Source organism: Arachis ipaensis, chromosome B04 (assembly GCF_000816755.2).
Source record: "Arachis ipaensis cultivar K30076 chromosome B04, Araip1.1, whole genome shotgun sequence".
Taxonomy (NCBI): domain Eukaryota; kingdom Viridiplantae; phylum Streptophyta; class Magnoliopsida; order Fabales; family Fabaceae; genus Arachis; species Arachis ipaensis.
Window position 1 is genome coordinate 42,623,861 of NC_029788.2, and position 25,773 is coordinate 42,649,633.

Below are 25,773 nucleotides of genomic sequence, written 5' to 3' on the forward strand. Positions count from 1 at the left end.
TTACTTGGACGACCCAGTATACTTTCCGGTCTATCTGTGTGAAACGTGTGGAGCCAATTTTTTGTGCACCACTATCCTAGGTAGCTTCTATGATGGTCTAGCTGAGATGTCCAAGATGTCATTGGACCATTCTGCTGGTGGATCACTCCACTTGAAGAAAATGCCTACAAAGGCACAAGAACTCATTGAAATGGTTGCAAACAACCAATTCATGTATACTTCTGAGAGAAACCCTATGAACAATGGGCTAGCTCAGAAGAAAGGAGTCTTGGAGGCTGACACTCTGAATGCCATATTGGCTCAGAACAAGATCTTGACTCAACAGGTCAATATGATCTCTCAGCATTTGACTGGAATACAAGCTGCAGCCGGCAACACTCAAGACACCTCCTATAATGGAGATGCTTATGATCCAGATCAACTCACTATAGAAGAGGTGAATTATATGGGAGAACCCTATAAAAACACCTATAACCCTTCATGGAGAAATCATCCTAACTTCTCATGGAAGGATCAACAGAAGCCTCAGCAAAGCTTCAAAATTAATCAAGGTGGAAGAAACCATAATAGGTTTAATAATAAACCATTCCCTTCTTCTCAACAAAACATGGAGCCTCCTAAGCAAAGCCTTTCTGGAGACCACTCATAGTTTCATAACAGAAACAAGGTCCTCCATCAAAAATTTGGAGGTACAAGTTGGTCAGCTGAGTAAGAGAATCCCTGAGACCCTTCCTAACACTCTCCCAAGTAACACTGAAGTAAACCCAAGAGAAGAGTGCAAGGCCATCACTGTGGAAGATGAGGCCGAATCTGAAGGGGATACTCTGGCATTGAACGCCAGTAAGGAAGTCCTTACTGGGCATTCAACACCCAAGGATGAGCCATTCCTGGCGTTGAACGCCAGTAAGGGAGTCCTTACTGGGCGTTCAACGCCCAAAGAGGAACTATCATTGGCGTTGAACGCCAGTAAGGAAGTCCTTACTGGGCGTTCAACGCCCAAAGAAGCACTATCACTGGTGTTGAATGCCAGTAATGGGGCGGCTGGGTGTTCAACACCCACTAAAGACCTCCCTATTGAAGAACTGAAGGCAACTAAGGCTCATGAGAAGACTATAGAAGTCTCATTGAATGCCTTGTTACAAATTATGGATTATGAGGATCACTCTTCCTCTGATGAGGAAGAAAAAACCAGGGAAGAGCAAGTTGCTCAGTACCTAGGAGTCCTCATGAAGCTAAATGCCAAATTGTTTGGAACAGACACATTGGAGGAAGAACCTTTACTATTCACCAAGGAACTCAATACCTTGGTTCAATAGAAACTACTTAAGAAGTTGTCAGTTCCCGGATACTTCTTGATTCCCTGCACCATAGGCACCATTACCTTTGAGAAGGCTCTGTGTGGCCTAAGATCAAGCATAAACCTCATGCCACTCTCTATAATGGAGAGGCTGAGAATTTTTGAGGTACAAGCTGCAAGAATCTCACTAGAGATGGCAGACAAGTCAATGAAAAGGGCATATGGTCTGGTATAGGATGTCTTAGTGAAGGTTGATGACCTTTACATCCCTGAAGATTTCATAATCTTGGATACTGGGGAAGACGAGGATGAATCCATCATCCTTGAAAGACCTTTCCTAGCCACTGCCAATGCCATCATTGATGTAGCAAAGGGAGAGCTGATTCTACAGTTATGGAAAGACCACATCTTGTTCAAGATGCCTAACCCTAACTCTCCCTCTGACAAAAGAGAGAAAATTGTACAACACATAGTGTTCCAACCCTCTCTCTCAGTGCAGAGCTATACAGAACCCCCAGACACCAATTTTAAGTTTGGTGTTGGGTAGCCATCATGAAGCACTGAGAACAAAGGTTCTAAGAAGAAAGTACCTAAAGGCTGGAGGGACAAGAAAATCCCCACTGAAGGCCTCTCACCTGGCATGAGAGTTGTCTTCACTGGCAACCCAGTCATTCCACACACAGTAAACAAGATCCTATCTCTAGAGCATGTGGAGCTCATCCATGAGAGCACAAGCAAGAGGTTCACTGTAAAGGGAAAAATTCTGAGCCTCTATCTATCTCCGTAAGGAGCTAACTTTCAAGCTAGTGACGTTAAAGAAGCACTTGTTGGGAGACAACTCAACCATAATTAAAGCTACTTCTGTTTTTCATTAAGTTTATTTGAGTTATATCAGTTTAATTTTCATATTTGTCTAAGTTTGTGATCATGTGCAGTAGTTAGAACAGAAACAGAGGCAGTCAGAACTGAAAATAGAACACCTTGGAGCTGGTACCTTGCTGGCGTTGAATGCCAGACAAGGAGGCCAGAGTGGGCATTCAACGCCCAAGAGGTGCAGTATTCCTGGCGTTGAACGCCAGCCAGGAAGCTTGTAGCTGGCGTTGACCACCAGACAATGAGGCCAGAGTGGGCGTTCAATGCCCCAAAGGAGGCAGAGACCTGGCGTTGAACGCCAGGAAAGAGGCCCCCTATGGGCGTTTAACGCCCTATGAGGAGCATGAAGCTGGCGTTGAACACCAGCCAGGAGCAGGAGCTGGGCGTTCAACGCCTACAAGGGGGCAGGTAATTCGATTTCCCCAGCCCCTTAGGATCAGTGGGTCCCACAGAATCTCCACCTACCCCACCTTTTTCTCTCTCTTACTTTCACTCTTCTCCACACACTCTTCTCCATAAATCCTCAACCAATCACATCCATATCTCTTCCCAAAACCATCATAACTCCCACCAACCCCCACCCACTTCAAATTCAAAATTTCCTACCCAATTCCCACCCATTCATTCGAACCATACCCTATCCCACCCTTATAAATACCCCTTCCTCCAAGCCTTCATACACACAATTCATCCACTAAAGCCCCCACTTGGCCGTAACACTTTCTCCCTCTATCTTCTTTATTCTCTTCTTCTTCTTCTACTCTTTTCTTCCCTCGTGCTCATATTTTGGTCAAGGACGAGCAAAGCTTTTAAGTATGGTGTTGAAAAAGCCTTGCTTTTTGCTTTCTAGTCACACTTATGGCACCTAAAGTTAGAGAACCCTCTAGAAAGAGGAAAGGAAAAGCTATTGCTTCCGCCTCCAAACCTTGGAACATGGAGAGATTTGATGAGCGGATAATTTATACGCTTTTTGGCAGTGTTTTTACATAGTTTTTAGTTTAATTTAGTTAGGTTTTAGTATATTTTTATTAGTTTTTAAATAAAATTCACATTTCTGGACTTTACTATGGTTTTGTGTATTTTTCTATGATTTCAGATAATTTCTGGCTGAAATTGAGGGACTTGAGCAAAAATCTTATTTAGAGGCTGAAGAAGGACTGCAGATGTTGTTGGATTCTGACCTCCCTGAACTCAAAGTGGCTTTTTTGGAGCTACGGTAATTCAAATGGCACGCTCTTAATTGCGTTGGAAAGTAGACATCCAGAGCTTTTCAGCAATATATAATAGTCTATACTTTGCCCAAGTTTAGACGACACAAACTGGCGTTCAACGCCAGCTTTCTGCCCTATTCTGAAGTTAAACGCCAGAAACAGGTTGCAAAGCAGAGTTAAACGTCAGAAACAGGTTACAAATTGGCGTTTAACTCCAAGGAAGACCTCTACACGTGAAAGCTTCAATGCTCAGCCCAAGCACACACCAAGTGCGCCCGGAAGTGGATTTCTGCATCATTTACTCATTTCTATAAACCCTAGTAATTAGTTTAGTATAAATATGACTTTTTACTATTGTATTGACATCTTTGATCAGTCTTATGCTATCTTAGACCTTTATGGAGGCTGGCCATTCGGCCATGCCTGGACCATTATCACTTATGTATTTTCAACGGTAGAGTTTCTACACACCATAGATTAAGGTGTGGAGCTCTGCTGTTCCTCATGAATTAATGCAAAGTACTATTGTTTTTATATTCAACTCAAGCATATTTCTTTCAAAGATATTCATTTGCACACAAGAACATGATGAATGTGATGATTATGTGATGCTCATCATCATTCTCACTTATGAACGCGTGCCTGACAAACACTTCCGTTCTACATGTAAACAAGCTTGAATGTGTATCTCTTAGCCTCCTGATCTACGATCAGAGTCTTCGTGATATAGGCTAGAATTATTGGCGGCCATTCTTGAGATCCAGAAAGTCTAAACCTTGTCTGTGGTATTCCGAGTAGGATCTGGGAAGGGATGGCTATGACGAGCTTCAAACTCGCGAGTGCTGGGCGTAGTGACAGACGCAAAAGGATTACTGAATCCTATTCCAGTATGATCGAGAACCGACAGATGATTGGCCGTGCGGTGACAGCGCATCTTGGACCATTTTCACTGAGAGGACGGGAAGTAGCCATTGACAACGGTGATGCCCTACATAAAGCTTGCCATGGAAAGGAGTAGGAATGATTGGATGAAGACAGCAGGAAGCAGAGGTTCAGGAGGAACAAAAGCATCTCTATACGCTTATCTGAAATTCTCACCAATGGATTACATAAGTATTTCTATCCTATTTTATATTTTAATTATCAATTCATCATAACCATTTGAATCCGCCTGACTGAGATTTACAAGGTGACCATAGCTTCCTTCAAGCCGACAATCTCCGTGGGATCGACCCTTACTCACGTAAGGTTTATTACTTGGACGACCCAGTGCACTTGCTGGTTAGTTGTGCGAAGTTGTGACAAAGAACTAAGAGTATAAACGTGCGTATTAAGTTTTCAGCGCCGTTACCAAGGAATGAACGATCACGATTTTGCATACCAAGTTTTTGGCGCTGTTGCCGGGGATTGTTCAAGTTTGGACAACTGATGGTTCATCTTGTTGCTCAGATTAGGAACAAGGATAAGAACATTCTTGTTGAAACCGATCCTGAACCTGAAAGGACTCTGAAGAGGAAGCTAAGGGAAGCTAAAGCACAACTCTCTGGAGAAAATCTGTCAGAAATTTTCAAAAAAGAAGGAGACATGGCTGAAAATAATAACAATGCAAGGAAGATGCTTAGTGACTTTACTGCACCAAATTCCAATTTACATGGAAGAAGTATCTCAGTCCTTGCCATTGGAGCAAACAATTTTGAGCTAAAGCCTCAATTAGTTTCTCTGATGCAATAGAACTGCAAGTTTTATGGACTTCCATCAGAAGATCATTTTCAGTTCTTAACTGAATTCTTGCAGATCTGTGATACTGTTAAGATCAATGGGGTTGATCCCGAGGTCTACAGGTTTATGCTTTTCCTGTTTACTGTAAAAGACAGAGCTAGAATATGGTTGGACTCTCAACCTAAAGATAGCCTGAACTCTTGGGATAAGCTGGTCACGGCTTTCTTAGCCAAGTTCTTTCCTCCTCAAAAGCTTAGCAAGCTTAGAGTGGATGTTCAAACCTTCAAACAGAAAGAAGGTGAATCCCTCTATGAAGCTTGGGAGAGATATAAGCAACTGACCAAAAAGTATCCTTCTGACATGCTTTCAGAATGGACCATCCTAGATATATTCTATGATGGTCTGTCTGAATGATCAAAGATGTCATTGGACCATTCTGCAGGTGGATCTATTCACCTAAAAAAATGCCTGCAGAAGCTCAGGAACTCATTGACATGGTTGCAAATAACCAGTTCATGTACACTTCTGAAAGGAATCCTGCGAGTAATGGGACGCCTCAGAGGAAGGGAGTTCTTGAAATTGATACTCTGAATGCCATATTGGCTCAGAATAAAATATTAACTCAGCAAATCAATATGATTTCTCAGAGTCTGAATGGATTGCAAGCTGCATCCAACAGTACTCAAGAGGCATCTTCTGAAGAAGAAGCTTATGATCCTGAGAATCCTGCAACAGCAGAGGTGAATTACATGGGGGAACCTGATGGGAATACCTATAATCCCTCATGGAGAAATCATCCAAATTTCTCATGGAAGGATCAACAAAAGCCTCAACAAGGATTTAATAATGGTGGAAGAAACAGGTTTAGCAATAGCAAGCCTTTTCCATCATCCACTCAGCAACAGACAGAGAATTCTGAGCAGAATCCATCTAGCTTAGTAAATATAGTTTCTGATCTATCTAAGGCCACTTTAACTTTCATGAATGAAACAAGGTCCTCTATTAGAAATTTGGAGGCACAAGTGGGCCAGCTGAGTAAAAGAGTCACTAAAACCCCTCCTAGTACTCTCCCAAGCAATACAGAAGAGAATCCAAAAAGAGAGTGCAAGGCCATTACCTTACTTGGTGTGGCCGAACCCAAAGAGGAGGAGGAGGACGTGAATCCTAGTGAGGAAGACCTCCTGGGACGTTCACTGACCAATACGGAGTTTCCCTTTGAGGAACCAAAGGAATCTGAGGCTCATCTAGAGACCATAGAGATTCCATTGAACCTTTTTTTACCATTCATGAGCTTTGATGACCATTCATCTTCTGAAGAAGATGAAGACATTGCTGAAGAGCAAGTTGCTCAATATTTAGGAGCAATCATGAAGCTGAATGCCAAATCATTTGGTAATGAGACTTGGGAGGATGAACCTCCATTGCTCATCAAGGAACTAAATGCCTTGGTTTAGCAAACTCTACCTCAAAAGAAACAGGATCCTGGTAAATTCCTAATTCCCTGTAACATAGGCACCATGACCTTTGAGAAGGCTCTGTGTGACCTGGGGTCAGGAATAAACTTAATGCCACTCTCTGTAATGGAGAAACTTGGGATCTTTGAGGTGCAAGCTGCCAAAATCTCATTAGAGATGGCAGACAACTCAAGAAAATAGGCTTATGGACTAGTAGAGGATGTGCTAGTAAAGGTTGAAAGCCTTTACATCCCTGCTGATTTCATAATCCTAGACACTAGGAAGGAAGAAGATGAATTCATCATCCTTGGAAGACCCTTCCTAGCCACAGCAAGAGCTGTGATTGATGTGGACAGAGGAGAATTGGTCCTTCAACTGAATGAGGACAACCTTGTGTTTAAGACTCAAGGATCTCCTTCTGTAACCATGGAGAGTAAGCATGAAAAGCTTCTCTCACTGCAGAGTCAACCAAAGTCCCCACAGTCAAACTCTAAGTTTGGTATTGGGAGACCACAACCAAACTCTAAGTTTGGTGTTGAACCCCCACATTCAAACTCTAAGTTTGGTGTTGAACCCCCACATTCAAACTCTAAGTTTGGTGTTGGGAGGTTCTAACAATGCTCTGAACATCTGTGAGGCTCCATGAGAGCTCACTGTCAAGCTATTGACATTAAAGAAGCGCTTGTTGGGAGGCAACCCAATGTTATTTAATTATATATATTTATTTTCTATTGTTATTTTATGTTTTTTTTTTAGATTGATGATCATGTGGAGTCACAATAACTACTGAAAAATCAAAAACAGAATGAAAAATAGCATTAAAAACAACTCACCCTGGAGGAAGAGCTTACTGTCGTTTAAACGCCAGTAAGAAGCATCAAACTGGCATTTAACGCCAGAAAGAAGCATCAAGCTGGCGTTAAACGCCAGAAACAAGCACCAGAACAGAGCATGGAAGTGGCGTTAAACGCCAGAAATAGGCTACATTTGGGCGTTTAACGCCAAAAACAGGCAGCAGTCTGGCGTTAAACGCCAGTATTGCATACAAAGGGAGTTTTGCATGCCTAATTGGAGCAGGGATGTTAAGTCCTTAACCCCACTGGATCTGTGGATCCCACAGGATCCCCAAAAGATCTGTGGATCCCACAGGATCCTCACCTACCCCACCTCTTCTTCTCTCCTCTTCTCCCATTTTCATAACCCTCTTCCCCAAATACCCTTCACCAATCACCTCAATCACTCTTCTCCATCACCTCTTAACCACTCACATCCCTCCACTTTTCCCCAAAAATCCTACCTACCTCCAAAATTCAAATTATTTTCCCTCCCAAACCCAACCCTAATGGTCAAACCCTAAACCTCCCCCCACTCCTATATAAACCCCTCTTTCCTTCTTCATTTTCACACAACACAACCCTCTCTTCTTCCCCTTGGCTGAATACACACCTCTCTCCCTCTCCTCCATTTTTCTTCTTCTTCTCCTTCTTTCTTTCTTCTTTTGCTCGGAGACGAGCAAACATTTTAAGTTTGGTGTGGTAAAAGCATTGCTTTTTGTTTTTCCATAACCATTAATGGCACCTAAGGCCAGAAAAACCTCAAGAAAGAGGAAAGCGAAGGCAATTGCTTCCACCTCTGAGCCATGGGAGATGGAGAAATTCATCTCAAAGGTCCATCAAGACCACTTCTATGAAGTTGTGGCCAAGAAGAAAGTGATCCCTGAGGTTCCTTTCAAGCTCAAAAAGAGCAAATATCCAGAGATCCGACAAGAGATTAGAATAAGAGGATGGGAAATTCTCTCTAATCCTATTCAACAAGTCGGAATCTTAATGGTTCAAGAGTTCTATACAAATGCATGAATCACTAGGAACCATGATCAAAGTGTGAACCCGAATCCAAAGAATTGGCTTACCATGGTTCGGGGGAAATACTTAGATTTCAGTCCGAAAAATGTAAGGTTGGCGTTCAACTTACCAATGATGCAAGAAAATGCACGCCCCTACACTAGAAGGGTCAACTTTGATCAAAGGTTGGACCAAGTCCTCATGGACATATGTGTGGAAGGAGTTCAATGGAAAGTTGACTCAAGAGGTAAGCCGGTTCAATTAAGAAGACCAGACCTTAAGCCTGTAGCTAGAGGATGGTTGGAGTTCATTCAACGCTCAATTATTCTTACTAGCAACCGATCTAAAGTTACTATAGACCGAGCCATCATGATCCATAGTATCATGATTGGGGAGGAAGTGGAAGTTCATGAGATTATACCTCAAGAACTCTATAAGGTGGCCAACAAGTCTTTCACTTTGGCAAGGTTAGCCTTTCCTCACCTCATTTGCCACCTCTGCAATTCAGCTGGAATTGACATAGAGGGAGACATCCTCATTGATGAGGACAAGCCCATCACTAAGAAAAGGATGGAACAAACAAGAGATCATGGACCTCAACAAGAGCATGAGGAAATTCCTCACCATAAAATCCCTGAGATGCCTCAAGGGATGCACTTCCCTCCACAAAACTATTGGGAGCAAATCAACACTTCCCTATGAGAATTAAGCTCCAACATGGGACAACTAAGGATGGAGCACCAAGAGCACTCCATCATCCTCCATGAGATTAGAGAAGATCAAAGAGCTATGAGGGAGGAGCAATAAAGACAAGGAAGAGACATAGAGGAGCTCAAGAGCACCATTGGTTCTTCAAGAAGAGGAAGACGCCATCCTCACTAAGGTGGACCCGTTCCTTAATCTCCTTGTTCTTATTTTCCTATTTTTCGTTTATTATGCTTCATGTTTATTTATGTTTGTGTCTTTATTACATTATCATTAGTGTTTAAGTGTTTATGTCTTAAAGCTATGAATGTCCTATGAATCCATCACCTCTCTTAATTGAAAATTGTTCTAAAAACAAAAGAACAAGAAGTACATGGTTTCGAATTCATCCTTGAAACTAGTTTAATTATTTTGATGTAGTGACAATACTTTTTGTTTTCTGAATGAATGCTTGAACAGTGCATATGTCTTTTGATATTGTTGTTTATGAATGTTAAATATGTTGGCTCTTGAAAGAATGATGAAAAAGGAGAAATGTTATTGATAATCTGAAAATCATAAAATTGATTCTTGAAGCAAGAAAAAGCAGTGAATACAAAAGCTTGCGAAAAAAAGAGAAAAGAAAAATGGCAAAAAAAAAAAGGAAAGAAAAAGAAAGAGCAAGCAGAAAAAGCCAAAAGCTATTTAAACCAAAAGGCAAGAGCAAAAAGCCAATAGCCCTTAAAACCAAAAGGCAAGGGTAATAAAAAGGATCCAAGACTTTGAGCATCAGTGGATAAGAGGGCCTAAAGGAATAAAATCCTGGCCTAAGCGGCTAAACCAAGCTGTCCCTAACCATGTGCTTGTGGCGTGAAGGTGTCAAGTGAAAACTTGAGACTGAGCGGTTAAAGTCAAGGTCCAAAGCAAAAAAAGAGTGTGGTTAAGAACCCTGGACACCTCTAATTGGGGACTTTAGCAAAGCTGAGTCACAATCTGAAAAGGTTCACCCAGTTATGTGTCTGTGGCATGTATGTATCCGGTGGTAATATTGAAAAACAGAGTGCTTAGGGCCACGGCCAAGACTCATAAAGTAGCTGTGTTCAAGAATCAACATACTGAACTTGGAGAATCAATAACACTATCTAAAATCTAAGTTCCTATAGATGCCAATCATTCTGAACTTCAATGGATAAAGTGAGATGCCAAAACTATTCAGGAGGCAAAAAGCTACTAGTCTCGCTCATCTGATTGGAGCTAAGTTTCATTGATATTTTGGAATTTATAGTATATTCTCTTCTTTTTATCCTATTTGGATTTTAGTTGCTTGGGGACAAGCAACAATTTAAGTTTGGTGTTGTGATGAGCGGATAATTTATACGCTTTTTGGCAGTATTTTTACATAGTTTTTAGTATGATTTAGTTAGTTTTTAGTATATTTTTATTAGTTTTTAAATAAAATTCACATTTCTGGACTTTACTATGAGTTTGTGTGTTTTTCTGTGATTTTAGGTAATTTCTGGCTGAAATTGAGGGACTTGAGCAAAAAACTGATTTAGAGGCTGAAGAAGGACTGCAGATGCTGTTGGATTTTGACCTCCCTGCACTCAAAGTAGATTTTTTGGAGCTACAGTAGTCCAAATGGCGCACTCTTAATTGAGTTGGAAAGTAGACATCCAAGGCTTTCCAGCAATATATAATAGTTCATACTTTGCCCGAGTTTAGATGACGCAAACTGGCGTTCAACGCCAGCTTTCTGCCCTATTCTAGAGTTAAACGCTAGAAACAGGTTGCAAAGCAGAGTTAAATGCCAGAAATAGGTTACAAACTAGCGTTTAACTCCAAGGAAGACCTCTACACGTGAAAGCTTCAATGCTCAGCCCAAGCACACACCAAGTGGGCCCGGAAGTAGATTTCTGCATCATTTACTCATTTCTGTAAACCCTAGTAATTAGTTTAGTATAAATAGGACTTTTTACTATTGTATTGACATCTTTGATCACTCTTATGCTATCTTAAACCTTTATGGAGGCTGGCCATTTGGCCATGCCTGGACCATTATCACTTATGTATTTTCAACGGTAGAGTTTCTACACACCATAGATTAAGGTGTGGAGCTCTGCTGTTCCTCATGAATTAATGCAAAGTACTATTGTTTTTCTATTCAACTCAAGCCTATTTCTTCTCTAAGATATTCATTCGCACACAAGAACATGATGAATGTGATGATTATGTGACGCTCATCATCATTCTCACTTATGAATGCGTGCCTGACAAACACTTCCGTTCTACATGTAAACAAGCTTGAATGTGTATCTCTTAGCCTCCTGATCTACAATCAGAGTCTTCGTGGTATAGGCTAGAATTATTGGCGGCCATTCTTGAGATCCGAAAAGTCTAAACCTTGTCTGTGATATTTCGAGTAGGATCTGGGAAGGGATGGCTGTGACGAGCTTCAAACTCGCGAGTGCTGGGCGTAGTGACAGACGCAAAAGGATTACTGAATCCTATTCCAGTATGATCGAGAACCGATAGATGATTAGCCATGTGGTGACAGCGCATCTTGGACCATTTTCACTGAGAGAACAGGAAGTAGCCATTGACAATGGTGATGCCCTACATAAAGCTTGCCATGGAAAGGAGTAGGAATGATTGGATGAAGACAGCAGGAAGCAGAGGTTGAGGAGGAACAAAAGCATCTCTATACGCTTATCTGAAATTCTCACCAATGGATTACATAAGTATTTCTATCCTATTTTATATTTTAATTATCAATTTACCATAACCATTTGAATCCGCCTGACTGAGATTTACAAGGTGACCATAGCTTGCTTCAAGCCGACAATCTCCGTGGGATCGACCCTTACTCACGTAAGGTTTATTACTTGGACGACCCAGTGCACTTGCTGGTTAGTTGTGCGAAGTTGTGACAAAGAACTAAGAGTATAAACGTGCGTATTAAGTTTTCAGCGCCGTTACCAAGGAATGAACGATCACGATTTTGCATACCAAGATCCATCACCCAAGCTCATCAAGACCACTTCTATGAAGTAGTTGAAAAGAAAAGGGTGATTCCTGAAGTCCCCTTTAGGCTAAAAAGAATGAGTACACGAAAATCTGACGAGAAATCCGGAGGAGAGGTTGGGAAGTCCTAACCAATTCTATCTCGGAAGTTGGAATATTGATGGTGCAAAAGTTCTATGCTAATGCATGGGTCACTAAAAACCATGACACTAGTGTGAACCCACATCCCAAAAATTTGAGCACCATGGTCCGAGTGCGACCCTTGGATTTCAGCCCAGAGAGTGTAAGGTTGGCGCTCCATTTTCCAATGATGCAAGGAGACCCACATCCTTACACTAGAAGAGTCAATTTTGATCAGAGGCTGGACCAAGTCCTTTCACACATTTGTGTGGAAGGAGCTCAGTGGAAGAGGGATGCTCAAGGCAAGCCTGTCCAACTAAGAAGGCTTGACCTCAAGCCTGTAGCTAGAGGATGGTTGAAATTCATCCAACGTTCTATCATCCCTACTAGCAATCAGTCAGAAGTGACCATTGACAGAGCCATCATGATTCATTGCATCATGATTGGGAGTGAGGTGGAGGTACATGAAGTAATACCTCAAGAGTTGTACAAGAAAGCTGAAAAGCCTTCCATCTTAGCAAGGTTGGCTTTTCCCCACCTTATATGTGACTTATGCAATTCAGCTGAAATTGTCATAGAAGGAGACATCTCCATTGAGGAAGACAAGCCCATCACTAAAATAAGGATGGAGCAAACTAGAGAGCCTACACATGCACCTCAACAAGAGCATGTGGAGCTGCCTCAACAAGAAATCCCTGAGATGCCTCAAGGGATGCGTTTTCCTCCCCAAGGCTATTGGGACCAACTGCATACTTCTCTAGGAGTATTGAGCTCCAACATGGATCAGTTAAGGATGGGACATCAAGAGCATTCCACCATCCTCTATGGAATAAGAGAAGATCAAAGAGCCATGAGGGAAGAACAACAGAGACAGGGGTGTGACATAGAAGACATCAACCGCTCAATTGGATTCCAAATAGGGAGTAGTAGTCACCGTCACTAAGGTGGACCCGTTCCCTTAATCCCCCTGTTGCCTATGTTATTTTTTTGTTTTCCATGTCTTTTGCTTTATTGTTTGTTTCTAGTGCATGATCATCTTTATTTTATGTCTTAAAGCTATAAAATATTCCATGCATCTCTCACCTTGCTTAAAAGAAAATTTTATTTGAAAAAGAATAGGGAGATACTTAAATTTCGAGTTATATAATAAGAATAGTTCAATTATGTTGATGTGGTGGCATTGCTTTTACTTTCTGAATGCATAAAATAAACATTTCATATTTGATGTTGGAGTTAAGAATGTTGGCTCTTTCGTAATACCTTGCCATCTCTGAATTATGACTTAAGCATAAGACTTTGTATGGTAGGGTGTTACAGCAAACAAATTTCAAATTTGGCATAATCATGAACAAAATTAACTCAAAGCAAATAAAATCCAGCTAACAAAATCTAGTTAATCAGCTAACAAAATTAACTCAGCAAACAAAATCCAGCTAACAAAAATCATGAACAAAATTAACTCAACAAACAAAATTCACCTACTCAACAACAGTAAAACACTAAAACCAACAAAAAGATTCCAAGTCACAGTGCTTACTGCTTACCGGCGGCGAGGAGGAAGGGGAGTGACGGCAACAACAGAGGAAACGGCGGCACCAACGAACACAGAGAGACCGCTCGAACAGAGGAGAAGGCGACGGCCACAGAGCTTCCACACGACAGCGAGGGAGTTTCCTACGACGGCGACATAGCTCCAGCGACGGCAACGAAACTTCCACACGTGATGCCTATACACGCGACGGGGCTGCGGTGGCTGCGGGCGGCGGGACTGGGTGGCTAGGGTCTTTCTTGAGTTTGTTCTTTCAATTTCAATTTCAAAATTTCAGAGAGGAGAGGGATGGGAGTGTGACTGGGGCACTGGGCTGCGTTGAGGGTCATGGTTAGATTTAGGATTTTTTTATTTTATAAAATGTAAAATCATATAAATTTATTTTTTAATATTTACAAAAATTATCTAATTATCCTTCTTACAAAGTTATTTAATTACAAAATGATCCTACTTTAGTTAAGATGTTAACTCATATTGAATTAAATTAACTCAAACTAAAACTAAATATCCAATTAACATGTGCCATGTCATAGAGGGTAATTTACATGTTGATTTAGAGAGGGTTGGGTAGAACTCACCTATATATATATATATATATGCAAAAAAAAGCAAGCAGAAAAAGAAATAAGAAGAAGAAAAAGCCAATAGCTCTTAAAACCAAAAGGCAAGAGCAAGGATCCAAGGCTTTGAGCATCAATGGTTAGGAGGATTTAAAAGAAACAAAGTCTTAGCCCCCTAACTATATGCTTGTGGTGTGAAGGTGTCAAGTGAAAAGCTTGAGACTGAGCAGTTAAAGTCGTGATCCAAAGCAAAAGAGTGTGCTTAAGAGCTCTGGACGCCACTGGCTAGGTATTCTAGCAAAGCTGACTCACAATCCTAAGGGGTTCACCTAGTTAAGTGTCTATGGTGTTTATGTATCCGGTGGTAATACTGGAAAACAAAGCGCTTAGGGTCACAGCCAAGACTCAAAAGAAGTTGTGTTCAAGAATAAAAAAGAATTAAACTAAGAGAGTCAATAATATCATCTGGATTCTGAATTCCTAAAAATGCCAATCATTCTGAGCTTCAAAGGAAAGTAAGATCCAAAACTATTCAGAAGTGAATAGCTACTAGTCCCGCTCATCTAATTGAAATTGAGCTTTATTAAAAACTCTGAGATTTATTGTATCCTTCTCTTCTTTTTATCCTACTTTGTTTCTGGTTGCTTGGGGACAAGCAGTAGTTTAAGTTTGGTGTTCTGATGAGAGGATATTTTATACGCTTTTTGGCATCATTTTCATATAGTTTTCATTATGTTTTGTTTAAGTTTTGTTCCATTTTCATAGTTTTTAGTGCAAAATTCATATTTTTGGATTCTACTTTGAGTTTGTGTGTTTTATGATGATTTCAGGCATTTTCTTGCTAAAATTGAGGAGCTTTGGGCAAAATCTAATTCAAAGACAAAGAAAGGACTGCAGATGTTGTCAGGATCTGACCTCCGTGCACTCAAAGGCCCATTTCTGGAGCTACAAAAGTCCAAATGGCACGCTCTCAATAGCTATATAATGTTAACATCCAGGATTTTCCAGAAATATATAATTATCCATACTTTGATTTGGAAATGAAGGCCCAAAACTGGCATTCAATGCCAGCCACCAACCCCATTCCTGGCATCCAACACCCAGAAGGGAGTAGCTAGCGTCCAATGCCCATTCAGGAGTCCAAGGCTGGCATTCAATGCCCAAGAAGGGTCCTAGGACGTGGAGATAGCCTTAGCCCAGCCCAAACACTCACCAAGTGGGCCTAAAAAGTGGATTTTCGCACTACAAGACTAGTTTATCTTATTTCTGTGATTCTGAGTTATCAGATTAGTATATATAGACAAGAGCTCACCCTTGTTAGGAGCTCTTGGCCACTCTACACGTTTTACATTACTTTTCTATAAGCTATGAGCAACTATACCTAACGTGAGTGAAAATTTGACCAATTAAGAATTCAATATAAGAAATACGTTGCGAGTATAGCTCTTAACCAGCAAAAATTCACCTCAGCAATTTAGAAAGGTTGTCACAAAAATTTAGAATAAAAATACTGGGAGTATGAGTCCCAGGTCGTCTCCCAACGAGTTCACAAAGGGGTGCTAATTTATTAATCAGGAGTTTTCTGGGTAATTTTGAGTTTGGGCAATGGGCAAATAAATAATTGTAAATTAAAGCAGTGAAAATTAAAAGAGATTTATATATTCAAATTAAAAAGCCTTGACTGGGGGAATGATTAATTGGAAGTTCTATCCTTGTTGGAATTTTCTCAAGTGTAGTATAAAGAGATTGTTATTTTTACTTAGTTAACCCTTACTAAATAAAGGAAAGTCAAGTGATTGAGCTAACCCTTATTCACAAATCCTAGTCCTCTCCCTTGGGAAGGTCTAGCATTAGTAAATACAGAATTAGCCAACAACTTCCAATTTAACTATTCACTTGAGCATTCCAACTCAAGTGTCTCCTCTTAATCAACCCCCATGTTAAGTTGGGAGTCTACTCCATCAACATGGATACCATATTCGTTATTGGGAGTTTGGAGTAGAAAAGAGACATGATAATTTAAATAAGATAGGAATTCAAAATTAATTAAAATTAAAAGTAATCCTTTGCATTAATTGTAACTCTAAACAAGAATTAAGAATATGGAATAATAAAAGAGTAAGAAAACAAACTAGAATAGTATCTTCAACGGACGTGATGACTCTTCAATATCCAAAGCAAAGCAATAAACTATGAAACTATAAATGTAAGAGAAAACCTAGAGGAAGAGTAACTTTTCTCTCTAGATTCAGATCTAAAACTAAAATTATGCTAATGAGAATGTGTGTTGAGTCTCTGCATGTTCCCTGGCTCTAATCTGTGTTTCTGGGCCGAAAACTGGGTCAAAACCCGGCCTGAAATCGCCCCCAGCGTTTTCTGTTATTTCTGCAGATCGCGCATGTCACGCGTATGTGTCAGTCACGCGTACGCGTCGCTGGTCATTTTGGCGTGTCACGCGTACGCGTCAGTCACACGCACACGTCTTTGTAAAAACTCTGAACCACGCGTACGCGTCAGGCACGCGCATGCGTCGCTGCAAATTTCTCCATATCGCACGCTCGCATGGGCCATGCGTGCGCGTCGATGCTCGCTAGTTATCTCCTTGGTTTCTTGTGCTCCTTCCATTTTTGTAAGCTTCCTCTCCATTTTCTAAGCCATTCCTGCCCTATAAAGCCTGAAACACTTAACACACGGATCACGGCATCGAATGGTATAAAGGAGAATTAAAATACACAAATTAAAGATCTCTAGAAAGCAAGTTTTCAACCACAGAATAACACTAGGAAGGAATTGTAAAATCATGCAATTCATATGAATAAGTAGGTAAGGACTTGATAAAAACCACTCAATTGAATACAAGATAAACCATAAAATAGTGGTTTATCAATACCTCCTAGGTTAAGGTTAGGAGCTCTGCTGATTCTCATGGATTAATAATATCACCATTCTATTTCAATCTATACTTGATTCTATTCTACGATGTATCTTCGTTCTTCATCCTAATGAATTGGGAGTGTAACTTGACCGCCATCCCTATTTCACATGGGTTCTTGCGAGTCCTTGACGGGATAGTATGGAACCACAAGCCTGATTATACATCTCTTAGACGGCTAATCCATGACTTCGTTGGGGACTTCTTGATACATCAGTTTAGCCGAGGTACGAGGCGATTAGGGCTTTTGTGGTATAGGCTAGAATCCAAGGAGCAACGTTCTCTGATCTGGAAGATTCGACCTTATCTGTGGTGTTTTGAGTAGGATCACCAAGGGAATGGACTGCTAGAGCTTCACCCTCATTCAGATTGGATGACCGCTGACCTGGCGTTTGATCTGAAGCAGAGGAGATTAATAACCGCTGACCCAGCACTAATCATTTACAGCCTGCCATGGAATAAATCAATCAGAAGTTGGAGTAGATGGTGAAAAAAGTGATCCAGAAGGAAGAAGCATCTCTGAAGCCTCAACCATTCTCCTACCATTGATTTCACACCTATCTAGTAACGTTTTATTTATTTATTTTATTCTATGCATTTTTCGTGACAAACTATATTTTCTATCCACCTGACTAAGATCTGCGAGATAGCCATTGCTTGCTTAAACTAACAATCTCTGTGGGATCGACCCTCACTCACTTGAGGTATTACTTGGACGACCCAGTGCACTTGCCGGTCTATTTGTGCGAATATTGCAGAGCCAGTTTCGCACACCAATAGGATGTCTTAGTATATTTTCATCACTTCATAAAAATATAGTGCATTACTTGTGTCTCTGATCGGTAGAGGATTTTCAGCATGCTATAATTTGGTTTTGCCGTGACATTTGAACTGTTATGCGTTAGCTGCAATGATGTATGGGAATTGCTATTCTCGCATCTATTTTCACTCAAACGTTCACTAGTTTTGTCAATGCCAGATGATGGTGGCATTTTCTTTGCTTTTTTCTCCATTGGTTGTTGAGAGATTCGGCCAGAGGATCGGGTTGTTTTGCCTGTTTGTGCTCATTTTGCTGCTGTTCTTTGTGTAGTTTATGAATGGTTAGTTCTTCTTTTCCTTACATAATTTAAAATTGTTGTTTCTATATTTGAATTCATTTTTCAAGTCAAGGTGCTGAAATAATATCCCAGTTTTCGTCTCAATTTTGTCTTCTAGTTGGTTGAAGAAATTATAATGACATTCAGTTCTGCATGATATTCCAGTTGACTCTTCCTCTAGTTATTCTAGTAATAGCATTTATGTATAGCTCCGAGTACACTCACTCAAGATATTGGTTTCTGGCTAGAGGTAATCTCATAGATGTTTGTAATGCTTTGGTTTTAATTTGCTTTATTTAGTGTTTGCTAACTCTGTCGACTGCCATCATTGCCTTGATGAAATAGCAGTAGGAATAGGAATAGGAAACTCTAAAAAAGGAGTAAACTCTTATGCCATTTGCAGCTTTATATTTTCTACCAAATTAACTTTGGTGGGTATGTTAGATAAACTATATAATTGAATATATGGAAAAGGAAGATGTCACTCCATTTGTTGGTCACACTGCTAATGCCCTATATAGTGGACACTTAAGGACTTTCTCTCCATTTCCCTAATCTCATTTTCTTATATCATGATTGCAATTTCTAAAAGAAAAACTAGCAGATTGTGTAAAAAATTATGGTTTGATTTTTGCAGGATCATGTTGAAGGGTACCTTGAATTATCAGCAAAGACAAAGACCTACTTTGCAACTGCTGTTAATTTATGGGATGCGGATTTCTACATTAAAGTTAATGATGATGTTCATGTAAATATAGGTATCAAAATTTGATCTCTACATCAAATTACTACTCATATCAAACACGGTTTCATGTTTACTTTCTTAGCATCATACTCATTATTCACTCCTTTTTCAGCAACACTTGGAGATACTCTAGTTAGACACCAGCCGAAACCACGAGTATACATCGGATGCATGAAATTCGGGCCTGTTCTTTCCCAAAAGTGAGAATTATTTTCATCTATAGGATTTTACATTTGTGACTACTTCACTGCTACAACTTTTTATATACCTAAATTCCTGCAGAGGTGTAAGGTACCATGAACCAGAATACTAGAAATTCAGCGAGTCTAGAAACAAGTACTTCCGCCATGCCACATGACAGTTGTACGCCATTTCAAAAGATCTTGCTACATATATTTCAATGAACCAGTTAGTCCTTACTCCTTAGCTACTGCTTCAAATTTATGGACAAAATTAAATGTTCGTAACATTATGATCCTCATTTATTAGGGGTGCACAAGACCCGGTCCGGCCCAAAGACCCGGACCGGGCCCGATGACTTCGGGGCTAATTTGGCCCGGCTTCGTTATGGCCCGGTCAGACCCGAGGTTTCAATAGATGGCCCCGGTTATTTATTAAATCGGGTTTGGGCCAAGCTTCGGGTCACCCGGCCCCGGCCCGTTGGACCCGTATAGTTGTTTGCTACTTAATATTTTGTTGTTATTGGTTGGTATGACACTATAAATTATTATTATTATGTTAATCTTGTGTTGGTTGTTAACTTTGTTTTAATTGTCTTTTGAACTTTGAATGTTTAATGTGTAATTGATATAATTATCATTATGAAACTTTAAATTATTATTATTAGATTCTAAATTATTATTATGTGAATGTTGCAATGTTATGGAATAATTATTTTCCAAAATTTAGAGGTTCAAAAGATGTAGAATCTAATTTTTGGTGATGTCATGATAAAGTTGATCAAGACCCGGGCTTCACCCGGTTTAGACCCGGCTTAAGTGTGGCCCGAAAGTAACACGATTTCATCGGGTCTAGGGTCGGGTAAGGGTCTCATAAATAGACCCGGTCATTATTTAGGGTCGGGTTTGGGTCACGGCGAACCCGGCTTCACCCGGCCCCATGTGCACCCCTACCATTTATAATGACTTATTTGTACTTGTTCTGTCTCGGGCATGTTCTTCACAAGTATGTCAATGAAGATGTCTCACTAGGCTCATGGTTTATTGGACTTGATGTGGATCATATTGATGATAGGAGACTCTGTTGTGGCACTCCACTAGGTGATTTTTTTGTTCTTTAGTTATCGAATTATTATAAAATTTAATTTATATTACACTGTCATCCAATCACATATCGTCAAATAATCAAAAGTACATAGTTTAGTAATAGCTAATATGTAATTAGATGTTCATAAGGTCCTCATCATACATTAATAGCTAACAGAGAATTTCTCGCATTCTAATAAACTAGGAGAAGGTGGATTTGGATCTGTTTATAAGGTAAAATACGGCTATTTCACTCCAATAGATATCATTTCTTTTTATTTTATTTTTTATTTGGTCAAAACATAGTATGATATTATTCTTAGGGTAAGCTCTCCAATGGACAAATGATTGCTGTGAAGAGGTTATCGAAGGACTCAGGCCAAGGAGATATGGAATTCAGGAATGAAGTGCAATTATTAGCCGAGCTTCAACACCAAAATTTAGTTAAGCTTCTTGGTTTTTGCTTGAAAGGAAGTGAAAGGTTACATATCTATGAATTTATTCCCAATAAAAGCCTTGATTACTTCCTATTTGGTAGGTTCCTGATTAGACTATTACTCATTAATTTTATTTCAATACAAATATACAAATATTAAACTACAAACATAAAGTTAAGCTCACGATCCACTAGGGTCTCTGGTGTTTATGTAGATCCAACCAAGCGCAGACAATTGGATTGGATAAATAGATTCAAACTCATTGAAAGAGTTGTACAAGCCCTACTTTATCTTCATAAGGATTGTAAGACACGTATTATACACCGAGATCTAAAACCAAGCAATATTTTCTTAGACAAAGAGATGAATGCTAAGCTATCAGATTTTGGATTGGCACGATTATTTATTATGGACCAAAAGCAAGAAAAGACCAGTAAAATTGTTGGTATATAGTATGTATTAGAATACACTAAAGTTTATGTTGTGAATACATGATAAATTTAGTATGGTTGAACAAAACACTGAGTTTATGTTTTTAATTACAGCTGATGTATCAATACACTTTGTTGATGTATGGTTGTTACTTATTATTATAGTTGATGTATCAATAGACTTTGTTTATGTTTTGAATTATATTGACTTGTTTGTTTATAATACTTTTCTTTTAGTTTGATAATACGATGAAATTGTTTAAATTTACATTTATTTTGTAAGAAATCAGGTTTATTTTCCCATAAAAAAATCTAAAAAAATATTGTTTTACTTTACTACCGGATTTTCAGATGAATTTTTCGTCTGTATTCAGAGTTGAAAATGCTTTTCCAAGTTCCAATTACCGATGAAAAATTTGTCAAAAAATTCGACGCTAGTTATCGACGAAAAATCTGTCAGAAAATTGGACGGTTCAAGCAAAATTGAAGTGACGATTACCAATGAAAAATCTGTCGATAAATTATTGACAGAAAATCTGCTGGAAAAATTTGACGATTTTTTGGCGAAAGGGGGGACCATTATCGAGGAAAATTCTGTCGGTAACGGAAAAAATCTATCGATAAATTATTTTTCCGTTAATAAGTAATTTTCGATGAGGCTTTTACAGTGGGACAAAATTCATCGGTAATTTCGTCGGTAACCAAAAATTCGTTGGTAAAAGAGACCAAATCTATTTGTAAATCCATCTATAATAAGCAATTTTCTAGTTGTGACTGAAAGTAGATTCCGACATTATTCGTTAAAAGACACATCGACGAGACATCCAATACAAGATACCTACATTAGAATACATGACCCACACAAAGGAACATTAACAAAACACACCTGCATTAGAAGACAATTCCACAGAAGCCACGTTCAATAGACACATCCAAAAAAGACACCTCCGTTAGAAGACATGACCCATACAAAGATACATCTAAAAAAGACACCTCCGGTATATTCAGAGGCAGCTTCACAGCGTGACAAGGAGTAGTCTGAGGTGGCGTGCATGGAGACAGAGCACGGGAGGTGCAGTCGCGTTGTCCAACAGAGAGGGGACGCAACTTCAATAGAGCTGTGACGGAGACCTGCAGCAGTAGTCACACAATGGGATGACCTTCCGAGTCTCGCGGTTGCTTGCAGACAGAACAGCGGGTGGTGCTGACTGGGGTTGATGCCGGCGACGGTGATCTGCAGCAGTAGTGGCGCACTGGGCATCTTTTTGAGACCTGTGGTTGCTCGTTGATGGCACAGGAATGGCGTTGACTGGGGTTGATGCTGGAAAAGAAATCACATCTGAAAGAGGGTTAGGAGGCGTTGCCATTGGAGTTTGTGGGATGAGCCTCAATTGCAACGGTAAAAGTTAGGGTTAATTAGGTTTACTATAGGTAATTGGAGTTAATTTGAGTTACTATGGTTAATTAGGGATGTGGCTTTTCTGATAAAATGGACTTTAGGGTCTAGCCCAATAAAAATTGGCAGGAATTGGCTGGACTCCTTTTGGTTAGCTTGTGGAACTCTTTTTTTTTTTTAATTTCTCAACGTGTCTTATTTTAAAAAAAAATCCATCAATATCTCTACCAAACAATAATTAATGATATGTTTTGGTGTATTTTATTTTTATCCTAAACTTAGAGGTTTGTGTAATCTTCTCCTTTCTCTATACATCATTTTGTGTCTCATCTGAATTTAACATAGCCAGTCCTAATATGAGAGACATGGGTGAAGTTGATCAATGGACAAGCATTCATCAAGACATGTTAAAAGAAATCACAAAGCGGTTCCATTCATATGACAAATGACTACATTCGATTTAGATTTGTATGTAAGCAATGGAAACAATGACTACCTTTTGAAGCTCGTACTCGCGAAGAGGAGGAAATCTACCATATCATGCAATTACCAATAATTGATGAACAAATTATTGACTATAAATTTTGGGAAAATTTACCATCTCACGTTGCTTGAGCTTTAAGGCGACAATATTCGTGGTTTTTGTTATGGATGATTGATAAATGAAATGATATAAGAAGGTATGATGCGAATGTTAAATACATTTACAAAAGTTCATTTGGATCTTCCTCTAATCTCAACCCTCCCCAATGTAATTGGTGTTCATAGTGATAAATGTACTAAATATTTTGGGACAAAATTTGCACTATAGAGACAATTTTCATGCATAAAATTCAACTTTGAAAGGTTATATAATAAATTCGGAACCTGACAATCACCATGACAATATTTTATTGCCGTGATCATATATGGATGGTATCGTAGATTGGCCTTTTATAATCCCAATGAGAGGAGATGGCATGAATTTTCCAATAATACATGAGCATATTGTGGATGTCATATTTTTTCAAGAAAAATATATGCAATAGACGTGAACCACCAACTATATGAGTATGGAGAAAAAATTACCAAAGTCAATCAATCAAGTGTACTATACCTATCAAGGAAACTCAGTCAAAAAACAGATGATGAATGTATTCAATATCCTTTTTACATAAAACAAAGATATTATCTCTCAAATCAATAAGGCCAAGTCTAGTCGGTCTCTTCTTAGTATTCATCATGCCAACCAACACAAATATGCAAACAACTTAATTTTTGGAGGAACTAATCCTCTCCAAATTGTTGCATTGAAATTGTAGCTTGTTATGTCTTCTAGTAGTATTTTTGCCTGCAAAATCTATATAAAAGAGTTAGTAAAAACTGCTACCTTTTTTAATCAAATTTTTACACAACTCTATTATTTCTGTCTGTTATTAATTTAATGTCCTAATATATCATGAAGTTGATTAACTAATTCCCATTTTTACTGGTATAGCTCTCACCTTTATTAAAAGTTCTAAATCTACTTTAACACCTTCTAAAATCTATATTTTTCTATAATAGATCTTTGTTAATTTGAAATTGAAAAAAATCTTAAAAAATTATCTTTTAAAGAATCACACTGTAATTAATTATTTATTTAAACTCGAATTTTTCTTCCATCTCCTAGTTCTAGATATAAATACATAATATAGTTGATTTTGATATCTAATTTTAGTATACACTTAATATTTTTTATTTACATTAATATCATGTATTACTAAGTTGGGCCGCTCTACTATTCAAATTATTTGGAATCAATTAGTATAAATATTGCTTTGACTCGTTATCTAATAATGAAGAATTCTATGTTAATAATATCTGAGACTTTTTTTGTTGTCTAATAATATCTGAGACTAGAAGAACAAAAACACCCCACTAACAAAATAAAAAACAGAAATGAAAACAAGAGAACACCGAATTTAATCATTAAGCCAAAGAAAAGAAGAGGATCCGATCGGAAACACGACCTAGACATATTGCAAAATAAATGTGTTTCTTATCTATGTGCATGAGCCATGATGATTATCCAAAGAGATTGTTATTTTTCACCATGATCAAGGACAGAGGTGAAAAGGGCCTAATTGTTTAATCCCATAACATACATTGAAAAGAAGGTTATTTTTATAGTGGAATTCTAACATGGCATCCTTTATATTCATTTTGAATTTCTATCAAAATATCAATGTTTTTACTTTTCACTCATCATGACCCTTATTACTTTACCATTCCTACATGAAACCATTTTTATTACACTTCACATCATGATCCTTATTACCATACCACTCCTACATGAAATCATTTTTATTACACTTCACATTTTATGACCGTATCAAGTTTTTCTTTCCTATTTTTAAGCTTGTTTTACATGTACATACTTCTCTGAAATTTTAGTTTTTTTTTTTTAATTTTGAATTCAAATTCAAAATTAAAAAAGGGGATCTCTCCATTCTCTGTTTCTAGTTTTTTCTCTTCCTCCTCAAAATTAAAAAAGAGATTCTCTCCATTATTTTTTTTCTCTTCCGTTCACTTATTCTCTTCTTCTTTAGTTCTTATTGGCCTCCTCCATTCACTTTCTTAAGACGCACCCCCACTCCCACTATCAAGCGGTGACACAAAACTTTGTAGGGGATCTGCTTCAATTACAGATTCGTAATGCTTTACGATGACGAGTTATGTATATTTCTTATTATTTGATCTAATGTATAACTTCTAATTTTAGTAATATTTGAAATATTATTGTTGTTATGCATATGCGTCCTTGTTTGGTATGTAGTTGTTCATGCAAAAAAGATAGAATCTCATTGTTGTTGTCGGAAATCTATTTTCAATTCGCCAAAACGTCTTAACCTCTTTTTCTCTTATATACAATTTGCTTACAATATACAAAATCAAATGAGATTTCTTATGTCAATGTACGTCAAAAGGTTGGATCTTCTTTCACAATGGAACTTCGTTGGAGAGGTTCTATATCATCAGAAGTTTTTCTTATCAGAAGAAGACGCAGATTTTGTCTTCAACATGGCATAGTCAAAGGGAGCAAGGTCAAATTTGACATCCCTGTTGATGATAAAAAATCAATAAATTTAGAAGTTTTAAATATTGAGTATTTATTAGGAT

General features: G+C 38.7%; 1 long non-coding RNA gene and 1 pseudogene across 1 annotated transcript; both read left to right on the forward strand.

The window, feature by feature from the left end:
• LOC107636464 lies at positions 18,824-20,404 on the forward strand (annotated as a pseudogene).
• LOC110270623 lies at positions 20,540-21,073 on the forward strand. The gene is made up of 3 exons (XR_002360261.1): positions 20,540-20,602; positions 20,692-20,902; positions 21,020-21,073. It is a non-coding gene; the product is annotated as an uncharacterized LOC110270623 (long non-coding RNA).